The following is a 10,097-nucleotide window of genomic DNA, read 5'->3' on the forward strand; positions in this document are numbered from 1 at the left end:
ACAAACACCGTACCGAAGTCTGCCGAACTGAAAGACGTTGCACGGCAATAACGCACCGCTGTGCCGGTCGGAGTGTGGCATAACACCCCGTTAGGTTTTTTTCGTTATGGAATTTCTCGATTCATTCGCCGCACTCAAAACCCGCGATAAAAGGTATGCAATAACTTCAAAAAAAATCAATACGGGCAGCTCCACACATTTCTTAATCAATTTTCCGGACCCTGAGGGCCGGTTTAAGAGGTAGAAAGAGAAAGCGCGGTCAGCCGCCAGTGCGAGAGGGACAGAATATTCTAACACAGATTAAAGAGAAATTTGATATAGATCTTTAGACAGATTAGGAACATCTAAAAACACTTCGCAAGTCCAATAAAGATATAATTCTTGTAGGTCAGTTGTGGAGAGAGATGTTACATTTTCTTTTGCAATGAGAGAAATGTTTGGATATTAAATAGGAATGGCTTTAATGACAATTTCTGCTTCAACAGGTGGATTTAAAACTTTGTTGGCTCCGTGTTTAAAGTAGCTACAAAATTAAATATTATACGCAAGAAATCTTTGCTATTCTTGGAAAAATGAAGTTAATTCTAGATTTTGCGTTTAAGCCAATGAGTTTCTAAAATACTAGAGTAGCAATGTCTTACAAAAGATTCTCAGAAATGCGTAACCACTTTTTTGTTCAAAAGACAATGTCAAGTCATATATTCGTTATGTCATTATGTATGTGAGATATGCCTGCAGGCATCTTCGAAGTGGCAACGCGTTGCTACCGTAAACTTCCAATCTAGTTACGTTAGTAACATACAATATCATTGGTTTAAGCGCTTTGTTAAGACCCTGCTTTTCATAACGCGACCGTGACATTTCACTTTCAACGCGCTTAAAAAAGTTTCACTTCAAAAATCTGTGCCCTATATTTCAGTTATTGCGACATTTGTAAAAGTCAGGATTGTAAAGGCCGCCTCTTACCCCTGCCCGCCCGCCCCGCGGTAATGGACGGCAATTTCAACTGCTCTCCACCGAACAGATTGAAGGCCATGAAACATTTGATAACGGGACAAGGGTACTTAGGCAAATTGCTATAGGCGATTTCGATAGCGTTGTTCGTATCGAAAATGTGCGGGAGTTGGCGTATGAAGCGTTGATATCGCAAGCGCCATATTTTATCAGAGCAAGCGGAGCGAGCCCTAGTATATCCCAGAACCTGAGCACTTTTGTGGTACACTTCACGGAAAAACTATCATGCCTATTGATTTGTGCTATAACATAGTAATTTTAATTTATATGTAGATGTGTTATTATCGGTCAGTCAAGGTTTGGTTACTACTAAAATATTTTAAAAAAAATCTTAAGGTTTTCTTCCTCTGATTAAATACAGTTTTAGCTAAATTAGAGGTTTAATTTCGCATAATATGCAGTTGAGTGCAAGATTTTGTTACTGACAGCGAGCTTCACATGAAAAAAGTAACTACAATAATTTCTAACGACTTGTCGTGTCACAACTCACAAAATGCAATCTATCAGATGAATAACGTAGATGGCGGACCTATATTATTTGTTCGGGTTATACTATCAATGTTAGTCACTTTATGACATAGCCCGACTAAACTACGTAGCTGTAAATCCACTAATATCTCCGATGGTACGTCATAGCATCAGCACCGAGATCGATGTAGGCGGCGTTGGTGAGGGAATTGCCTTCATCACGCCGATAGCACGTCCGACTCACTACAACTTTGCACAGACTTACAAAATCACGATATCCACTACTGACTAGTAGTGGAAGGAGTCTACCAGAATCTGATGGCAAATGTAAACGGCAGATTTTCAAAAAATTCCTTGATCATTGGATAAATTTATATATTTGCATGTTTCACACACAGAATCAGCCGCTATAAAGAAAAAAAGGATCAAAATGTTTTATTCCTATTACCCCGGTATTGCTCGAGTCAATTTACTTTCTCACTTTTTGCCATCAGATTCTGCTAAACCCATATAATAGCTACACATTTCTTGCAATACAACTTTAGGGTGTGTATGGGTATAAAGAGTTCGCTGTGAAAGTAGCAGCGCTGAAGGAGTAATTTTCTTTTCTTTGTATGGCAAAATTCATGTCGCGCGGGCACTTGCCCATACAAATCACAAAAAATGCTCTTAGCGCTGCTACTTTCATAGTGAACGCTCTACAAGGAACACGTACACACCCTAAAGTATTATCACTTAGTTTTGTTACACCCTGTATGTGCCAGTATATCCAAAATTAAATCAAATATTAAATGGTCTATAGTCTACATGGGGCACACTAAAAGTTTTGCACTTCTAGCTAATCGGAACTATTTGAGTTTTAAATGTTATATTTTTTTAAACCTTGCAACCTTCCTAGCAACATAAAAAAAAATAGGCGGAAAATCATTTGTCAATTGTTTTTTATCACGCATCAAAGTTCTACGTACGCAACGAAATTGGAATTAGGTCGAAAAGATTTTAGAGCGATGATTTTTTATGATTTTAAAAGTTCTCTCTCTCCGCAAGACTGTGCTGCTCGTCTTCAAAATGCTTTTGGGAAGAAAGCACCTTGTTTGAGCACCGTGAGGAGATGGTATACTAAATTTGAGAGAGGTCGAGTTTCTTTACATGACGAATTTCGTGAAGGGCGGCCTTCAACTACCGTCAACGAAATTAATGTGGCTACTGTTAAGCGGCTAATTGAAGAAAACCCGCGGATTACCTATGAGACAATTTGAGGACTATTGGGGATTGGTATGAGCCAAATTGAAAAAAAATTACACGAAGAATTGTGAGTTCGGAGACTTTGTTGTAGTTGGACCGCTCATGAACTGACAGCGGAGTAGAAGCGGGCTCGCGTGGAATGGTGCTCACAGATGCTACTGAAGCACGCCGACGGACATTCTAATGCTGTTTATGACATTGTCACAGGAGACGAAACGTGGATTTTTTGTTTTGAACCCGAAAAAGAACAGAAATCTTGTGAGTGGGTGTTTCAAAATGAGAACAAGCCAATAAAAGTGAGGCAGGCGAGAAACATTGGTAAGAAAATGATCGCGTTTTTTTTCTGACCTACGGATCCCATCTGTACAATTCCACTTGGAGATCAAAAGAATGTTAATGCTGAGTGGTATACTACTATTTGTTTACCCAGGATATTAGAAAAGATTCGCGAAAGACGACCAAAAAGCCGCATTCTCCTACATCACGACAACGCCTCTTCACACACGGCCAACAAAACAAAGTCATTTTTAGGTTCCGAAAAATCACAACTCGTCACCCATCTTGCACATAGCCCCGACCTAGCACCCTGTGATTTCTGTATTTTTCCCAAAATTAAAGATTAAATGGACGATTTCACTTTTACCAACTCCGAAGAGGCAGTGATAGCGTTCAATCAGCACGTAGAAAACATGCCTTCAGATCTGTGGTCCTCCTGTTTTAAAAAATGGTTCGATCGCATAAAAAAATGTTTAGAATGTAAAGGAGAGTATTTTGAAAAGCAATAAACATAATATTTTGGTTATAACACGTTGTTTTTTTAAGTTACGCAAAACTTTCAGTGTGACCTACGTATATAAATAATGCTTCTATTCTCCTGTGGATTAAGCATTGCAGGTCTCGCTTCGATCAGAGCACCAGCTTGTACAGCAGTTGTTGCTACGTGGGAGAGCCATGCTTCGGCACGAATGGGCCGGCTCGACCGGATAAATACCAAGTTCTCACAGAAAACCGGCGTGAAACAGCGCTTGCGCTGTGTTTCGCCGAGTGAGTGAGTTTACCGGAGGCCCAATCCCCTAACTCCTACCCTATTCCCTTCCCTACCCTCAACTATTCCCTTCCCTTCCCTTCCCTACCCTCCCCTATTACCCTATTCCCTCTTAAAAGGACTCAACGCACTTGCAGCTCTTCTGATGCTGCGAGTGTCTATGGGTGACGGAAGTTGCTTTCCATCAGGTGACCCGTTTGCTCGTTTGCCCCCTTATTTCATAAAAAAAAAGCTTTAGAAAAATCATTCTAGGGGTTTTTCAATCGTATTAGACAAAGATGTTACGATGCGAAAACCACTTGACAAGAGCGTGGGTGTAATATGGAATTATGGCCTAGCATGAACGTGATGTAAGTATTTTTGTTTTAGCCCTTGTAAAATCATCATAATTATCTAGATGCAAAACATACAACGAATTTTGTTTTGCATCTACGTAAAGTCGATGTTAGTAACCCTAAATCGTATATTATAATAATATAATATTATAATACATTATATCTTTTAGCATTAGTATAATTATTTTTTGTCAAACTAGATGCAACTCCGTTGTGCCAAAATTTATTTAGAGCTTGGAAACCGTACATTTTCAGGGTAAAAAGTACCCTATGTTATTTCCGGGGCTCAAACTATCTCCATATAAAATTTAATCAAAATCGGTTCGGCGGTTTGAGCGTGAAGAGTTAACAGATAGACAGACACATTTTTGCATTTATAATATTAAGTAATGATATCCCACAAGCAATTCGTCCGAAGAATTGTTAAAAAGCGCGTCCATTCCTCGGAGCTCGCATGCTATGCCGACAGTCTACACCCGCTACGAAGTGCTACGCCGCGCTACGCCGCTACGGGAGAGCTACGCCGCTACGGGAGAGCTACGCCGCTACGGGAGAGTTACGCCGCTACGGGAAAGCTACGCCGCTACGGGAGAGCTACGCCGCTACGGGAGAGCTACGCCGCTACGGGAGAGCTACGCCGCTACGGGAGAGCTACGCCGCTACGGGAGAGCTACGCCGCTACGGGAGAGCTACGCCGCTACGGGAGAGCTACGCCGCTACGGGAGAGCTACGCCGCTACGGGAGAGCTACGCCGCTACGGGAGAGCTACGCCGCTACGGGAGAGCTACGCCGCTACGGGAGAGCTACGCCGCTACGGGAGAGCTACGCCGCCCGCGCCACGCCCGTCTACAGGCGGCGGAGCAGCGTACACTCATAGAAGCTACGAAATCGTAGACTATATATAAAACTCAAAGGTAAACGCACGCAAACGCACAGCCCAAGCCACTGGACGGATCGGGCTGAAATTTGGCATGCAGGTAGATGTTATGACGTAGGCATCCGCTAAGAAAGGATTTTGATAAATTCCAACCCCAAGGGGTTCAAATAGGGGATGAAACTTTGTATATAATAATACTTCTTAACGCGAGCGAAGCCGCGGGCAAAAGCTCGTATTATCATAAACTTTACACGATACGACGTCGTGTCGTACCACGTTTGACGATGCGACATCGCGTCGTGGGAATCCACGACGAGCATCGTAAAAAACAACACACAGACAGATTTCAATTGCGTGAGACGCAAGACGAAGTCTGTAAATTGCGTGAGAACGCAATTGAAATCTGTCAAATCCATACTTTATACCGTGCCTCGCCTCGCTTCGCCTCGTCGCGTTGCCGAATTGACCGGCCTAAACCTACAATAATATTGAACAATATTTTACTGTACAAATTATTGAACAATAAGATTGAAAGGCGCGGCAAAGTTCAATAATAACATGGGAGAGCCATGCTTCGGCACAAATGGGCCGGCTCGACCGGAGAAATACCACGTTCTCACAGAAAACCGGCGTGAAACAGCGCTTGCGCTGTGTTTCGCCGAGTGAGTGAGTTTACCGGAGCCCCAATCCCCTACCCTATTCCCTTCCCTACACTCCCCTATTCCCTTCCTTCCCATCCCTATTACCCTATTCCCTTTTAAAAGGCCGGCAACACACCTGCAGCTCCTCTGATGCTGCGAGTGTCCATGGGCGACGGAAGTTGCTTTCCATCAGGTGACCCGTTTGCTCGTTTGTCTCCTTATTTCATAAAAAAAAATAAAAATATATTAACCCTATACCATCAATAATATTGCACAATTGTTCGTAATATTGTCTATGGTCCGCCTAACCGACTACAGAGTAATTATAAATAAATAAAAAATTGTTTTGTCTGAGTAGATTTTAAGAAAATACTTTCAGAACGTCGATATAAGCTATGGTGCCTACCATCGGTTCGGGAACTATCCCGCCGAGAAGAACCGGCGTAAGAAACTCGCACGGGGCCCACTTTTTTTACCAAAAAAAAGTGAGATAAAATATTATACGACGCCTAAATCTTATATGAATTATATTTAATGAAGTGTAAGTTCATCCTTGCGTGTGGTGATTTTTTTATAAATTCAGACGTTCTGGATTATGAGCTTGAAAATTAGAAACCTATTTTACAACATAAAAAGTTCATTTTTAGAAGGATCTCCTATTTTATAAGGTAATAAGTTCACTTTTAGAAGACGTAAAAAAACTTTCGCAGCGCTTGATATTGGCGCACATAAAAACATAATGTACCATAACTTTACAAGTACCTCCACATACTGTGCAGAAGCCATCCCGCCAGACAGACTCGGCCAGGATATTCTCAATATAATAATATTGTGCTCACACAATAGTAATGTAATATATATTAATAAACTGCGAACAAAGCCGTCGTTCAGCGCATAATTTACTTTCCGACCCTGTTAGCCGAACGTTTCAACCCTAGCGCCTAAATTATCATGCGATATCCAACTCTATTCCTTGCTAGTAGAGTTCAAAATGTAGTACTCGCTTTTGAGAACTTAATTGTGAAAGAACAAAAAAGGTCAATGTAAAATATAATGAGTCGTATTTTTGGCGAATAGGGTCCCTATTTGCATGCTAAGTGCGCGGACGTACTTGTGAGTGTAGGGTGACTGTACCTGTGGTTTGGGAGCAGGACGTTAAAGTTTTATTTTTAGAACTTAATCTCAAAAAGTTGGTTCTTTTAGCGAGGTTTGCTGACCTGCGGCGAAGTTTATATTCATACTTTAAGTTACCAAAATACACGCATATTTTGCATCAGTAAGAAAAAAGATTATACAGTTAAATTGACAAATAAAATTTCAAATTTTAAGAAACCACTTTATAAAATACCATGATTACAAAGAAATCACAAGTGCCGTAGGAATCACAAGTGATTGTTTGCTCAAAATTTGAGCATTAATTTGAAAGCAGCGTAATTAAAAAAAAGGAAATTTAATGTCTATTTTTTAAATTACGTGACATCATGGTATAGTGTAGTAGTGGTATACATTTGTCATGTATATCACGTAAAAGCAGATATTCTATTCTACATGTCTTGTGCTGCCGATCCGTTCTGTCCTGCCGCCTATTCTGTCCCGTAAATCCCTTGCCGGCGGGTTATTCTGTCTAGTGTATCCTACTCGACCGGGCCCTTCTGTCCTGTCCTTTATAATGTCTTGTGCTGCTAAGCCTCTCTGTCCTGTATGAGTACTTCTGCGTCTGTCTAGTGTCCCGTGATGTCCTGCCGTGCGGTTACCGTGACGCTATCGGCACGCGGGCCGCGTCGGTATTCAATAAGCGCGTATTGACATACCGAACTACCCTCGCCTCTCGCATTCTCCGTCATATTCTGTGCTGCTGGGTTCCGTATGGCTCAATTGGTGTTCCGTATAGCAAAATATGATGATTATGAGGGTAAACTGTAAGAAGGCCAGACAAAGCAGGAAGAGGCTTAATAAAATCCATTTTTGACAATGTGCCCTATGTAGTACTATCAAGAAGTTGATTCCTAGGCAGATGGCGGACCTAAGTAATTTGGTCGCGTTAAGACAGAACTAACAACTTCAAACAAACGGGCGAATACGCGAATTGGGCGCAAATGTCAATTTGAAGAATTTCAAAAACATAACCAAATTAACGTGGGAAGACTCAAGTATCGAGATCAGAACCATTACAATACAACATAGTGCCTAATAAAATAATACACTACAAAAAATTGTTACCGTATGCTACACTTTTGTTTGTTTATTTACATTGATACAGAAGCCAGCGCCTGTTTAGTTTCAGCTTTATACAAGCTGTAATTAAACTAAATGATATTTTAGGATGTGTATGGAGCCCCTATATTTGTAATTTTATGGGTATAGGGATGTTAACACCATACAAATTAATTGAAAAACATGGAGTAAGGGGTTTCGTAGGACAGGTATTTGTCCTTAGGGCGCAGGGCAATACCAAAATACCTCGGGTTAAGGGCAGGAATTCCGACCATTTGGGTACTTAGACATATTTTGTTCAAAGTTAAAGTTTCAAATGTTTCGGCTTTGCGTAAAGTTTCTTACTTCAGCTGTAAAGAGTACCTCGTTTACAAAGTTTGAACACGAAATATTATGTAGTAGATAGACGCTTCGTGCTATTTACTACGAATTTAAAATACAATAAAATTTCCTTGTCGAGTAAAGTGTAATAAGATATACTTCTCCTTTCTTGAAAGTAAAAAATATAATTGAAGATGTGAGTTGAAAAAGCAGGTAAGTAACAGTTGAAAAATTGCCATTTTTTTGCATAAATGGAGGTTTTAGGGCCGGAAAAATTATGTGAAATAAAAAAAAAAACTGTGAAGTTTATGTGTAGCTGTGTTGATATATTTAGCCAGTTGATGAAGAAGGTATAAGTTACAAGGTTTGTTTAAATTTTATGGGAAAAAATGAGTAATCGTCCTTATATGTTATCAAATGTTAGTTATGTGGTTCTTCCACTCATGTCTTTTATTATAGGTTGTGTACATTATACGTCTACTTTTGCTTATTTTGGCCATCTCAGCATGTGGTGATGATAATGAATGATAATATTTATTTAAATTACTTAATTTAAAAAAAAAGGAAAAGCCTGCGAGCACATCGAACACATCTAGGCCGGGGGTGAGGCGGGGGGAGCGGGGGGGTAGCCGGGAGGTGTCGGGGGGCGGGGGGTGACCCTCAGATGAGCGCGATAATTGACTTACTGGACGGGGGAGAGAGCAGCGAGCAGAGAGGAAACATCGAGCATTCAATATCACATCAAATATTCGATAAATTTTAAAGTGAAAGACGAAACCTCCAAGAAAACTATCAAATACGCGATTTTATTGCTCATAGGTTGCAATTATAGACAGCCTTAAAACATTAATTTTGTTTGTAAAATTAGAATGTTTTGCGTACTGTGGCCCATGACCTACCAATTCAAGTGATTACGAATCTGTAAAAAGGTCTGTGATTGTCCGTGTTCGACGTCGCCTGTGGTTCAACTATGACTTTATGTGGAGTAGATCTTTAGCTACTTTAAACCATAATATTTTAGTCCATAATATAACCTCAGACCAAATAAAAAGTTTAGTTGAGAATGTAACTTACTTATAAAGTTATAATTTTTTTTTACAACTAAGTAAATAGTTATTATATATTCAGAGAAGTTGATTCTTAGTTGATCCTATTCAGATGGCGGTCCACGTCATGTTTGGCGACCAAATTACTTAGGTCCGTCATCTGCCTACGAATCAACTTCTCTGATAGTACATGACGCTTCTGCCGACTGCTCTATGTGTAAAAAGATCGGGGTTAGAGGGTATGGAATATAGATAATAGAAATGCCCCCGACAGCTTCGGTTCACACGACGCAGTAAGATCTGTCAGCGATCAAACACTCAATTAAGTCATGTCTGAGAAAACATTTATTTCCCAAATATTGTAGTGGTAGAGCTAAATAAGTAATTTAAAAACACTCCTCTCAACATCAGGAGTCAATACAAATAAACAGGAAATTTTCTAGCACCGAGCGGGCTGATGACGATGAACTATCACGAAGAACACCCTCGAATCTTGATAATTTTAAAAGAAAAAGATCAAAACCGGGCCATCTGTTTGTATATGCTACGATCTCATGGCCAGACACATACACACACAGACAAAACTTATAATACCCCTCTATTTTTGTCGGGGGATAAAAAGTATAACTGCAGTGGGCGCATGTGAGCCCAGCGGTAAGCTCAACAGGCGGACGCTGACGTCACGGGTAAGGCTTTGAAAGTAGAAATTCCGTTCCGCGCCGCGCCGCGTTCCGGCCCGTTAATATCGTCTCATCCGTCTACACTCTACCCGCACCTACTACTAATAGATGATTAATGCTGCGCCGCGTCATCTCCCGCCAACGAGCTCGTTGAATTTTTAAATTAAGAATGTGCCAGATCGAACTGATTTTTTTTTCTTTTCTCGCCACT

This window comes from Aricia agestis, chromosome 3 (genome assembly GCF_905147365.1).
Source record: "Aricia agestis chromosome 3, ilAriAges1.1, whole genome shotgun sequence".
Lineage (NCBI taxonomy): Eukaryota > Metazoa > Arthropoda > Insecta > Lepidoptera > Lycaenidae > Aricia > Aricia agestis.